The sequence below is a fragment of the Ascidiella aspersa genome, chromosome 5 (genome assembly GCF_963924565.1).
Source record: "Ascidiella aspersa chromosome 5, kaAscAspe10.2, whole genome shotgun sequence".
In the NCBI taxonomy this organism is placed as follows: Eukaryota; Metazoa; Chordata; class Ascidiacea; order Phlebobranchia; family Ascidiidae; genus Ascidiella; species Ascidiella aspersa.
Genome location: NC_139451.1, coordinates 9,889,115 through 9,891,614, shown reverse-complemented (window position 1 = coordinate 9,891,614; position 2,500 = coordinate 9,889,115). Strand labels below are relative to the sequence as shown.

The following is a 2,500-nucleotide window of genomic DNA, read 5'->3' as shown; positions in this document are numbered from 1 at the left end:
CTCGCACAGTGCCTCGCACTATAGGGTGACAAAATAGACCGCGCCGAGCGGTCGGCCAGGCCGACGCTTGAAGCCGGAGCGCGCGGCACCGCGGCACTCGACGCGCAAACATTACCGGGTGACCGAATCGCCGGCCGGCGCGCCGCTCCTCGCGGGTCGGGCGCCGGGTAGCAAAGACTTTTTCTCTCGCTTGTCCGAGTTTCGCGTTCGCCGAAGCGTTTGCGAGACCGTTAATGATCCTTCCGCAGGTTCACCTACGGAAACCTTGTTACGACTTTTACTTCCTCTAAATGATCAAGTTAGATCGTCTTCTCGGACGCCGGCTCGACCGTTGCCGGCCGCGCCAGGTCCAATCGGAGGACCTCACTAAACCATTCAATCGGTAGTAGCGACGGGCGGTGTGTACAAAGGGCAGGGACGTAATCAACGCGAGCTAATGACTCGCGCTTACTGGGAATTCCTCGTTCAAGGGAAATAATTGCAATTCCCTATCCCTAGCACGACCGGGGTTCAGCGGGTTACCCAGACCTGTCGGCCAAGGCGAGCACATGCTGATCCGGTCAGTGTAGCGCGCGTGCGGCCCCGAACATCTAAGGGCATCACAGACCTGTTATTGCTCAATCTCGTGTGGCTAAACGCCACTAGTCCCTCTAAGAAGTTAGACGCCGACCGATTGGGTCGCGTAACTAGTTAGCAAGCCAGAGTCTCGTTCGTTATCGGAATTAACCAGACAAATCGCTCCACCAACTAAGAACGGCCATGCACCACCACCCACAGAATCAAGAAAGAGCTCTCAATCTGTCAATCCTCACTGTGTCCGGGCCGGGTGAGATTTCCCGTGTTGAGTCAAATTAAGCCGCAGGCTCCACTCCTGGTGGTGCCCTTCCGTCAATTCCTTTAAGTTTCAGCTTTGCAACCATACTTCCCCCGGAACCCAAAGACTTTGGTTTCCCGCAAGCTGCCGGAGAGGTCGTAAAACTAACGCCCCCCGATCGCTAGTTGGCATCGTTTATAGTCAGAACTAGGACGGTATCTGATCGTCTTCGAACCTCTGACTTTCGCTCTTGATTAAAGAAAACATTCTTGGCAAATGCTTTCGCAGTCGTTCGTCTTGCGCCGATCCAAGAATTTCACCTCTAACGGCACAGTACGAATGCCCCCGTCTGTCCCTCTTAATCATTACCTCGCGCTCCGAAAACCAACAAAATAGAACCGAGGTCCTATTCCATTATTCCATGCACCATTATTCAGGCGAATCGCCTGCTTTGAACACTCTAATTTTTTCAAAGTAAACGTTCCGGCCGCCGCCGACACTCAGTCAAGGGCACCGGCGGAGAACCGGAGGTGAGGCCAGGACGGCCAGTACACGCCTTGCGACGGACCGGCCGCCTGCGCCCAAAATCCAACTACGAGCTTTTTAACCGCAACAACTTAAATATACACTTTTGGAGCTGGAATTACCGCGGCTGCTGGCACCAGACTTGCCCTCCAATGGATACTCGTTAAAGGTTTTAAAGTGTACTCATTCCAATTACAGGGCCTCGTTTAGAGTCCTGTATTGTTATTTTTCGTCACTACCTCCCCGCGTCGGGAATGGGTAATTTGCGCGCCTGCTGCCTTCCTTGGATGTGGTAGCCGTTTCTCAGGCTCCCTCTCCGGAATCGAACCCTGATTCTCCGTTACCCGTAAGAACCTCGGTAGGCCAGTACCGTACCGACGAAAGTTGATAGGGCAGACACTTGAATGATCCGTCGCCGGTGCGAGACCGTGCGATCCGCAAAGTTATCCAGAGTCACCAAAGGTTGCGGGCCGAAGCCCGGTCGGTTTTTGGTCTGATAAAAGCACGCCTCCCGCGAGGTCGGCGCTTCACGCATGTATTAGCTCTAGCATTTCCACAGTTAACCACGTAAAACGTACGATCAAATGAACCATAACTGATTTAATGAGCCATTCGCAGTTTCACTGTACGAGAGCTCGTACTTAGACTTGCATGGCTTAATCTTTGAGACAAGCATATGACTACTGGCAGGATCAACCAGGTAGCTACTTTAGCGTAGCCCCGAAAGGCCGACGAAGGAGGCGCCGCTGATGCGGCGCCGTCGCTCGGTCGATGCGAAACCCGAAGGCTTCTCTCCGTTAAAATTTCGTTCTTTGCTCGGCTGCCCGAACTCAGAAAACCGTCACCGCCCGTCGCACCCGCCGGAGTAAGACTTCGTCGGCAGGCCTTTCGACCGCCACGTCGCCAACACCGGCGCGAGCGCAACGCACGCCAGACAACTTCGCCGAAGCGACCGCTCAGAACCCGACAAACTGACACTCGGCTCTTCGCGCAGCAGCAACATCTGCCCAGCGAGCCAATCGCCTTTTCACCGATTCTTTACTTGTCGAAGCTTGTCAGCTCCCACAAGTATAGCAAAGATGAGTGTTGTCCCTGGGGTCTTCCGTTTGAAATTCTAACGTAAAAAAAAGGTGCACGATTGCGCCAGGTGTTGAACTATTG

The 2,500-nt window shown here is 54.0% G+C and overlaps 1 non-coding gene across 1 annotated transcript; it reads right to left on the bottom strand.

The window, feature by feature from the left end:
* Positions 1-231: 231 nt before the first annotated feature.
* LOC146142963 (small subunit ribosomal RNA) lies at positions 232-2,042 on the bottom strand. The gene has a single exon (XR_014500239.1). It is a non-coding gene; the product is annotated as a small subunit ribosomal RNA (ribosomal RNA).
* Between the last annotated feature and the right edge of the window lie 458 nt (positions 2,043-2,500).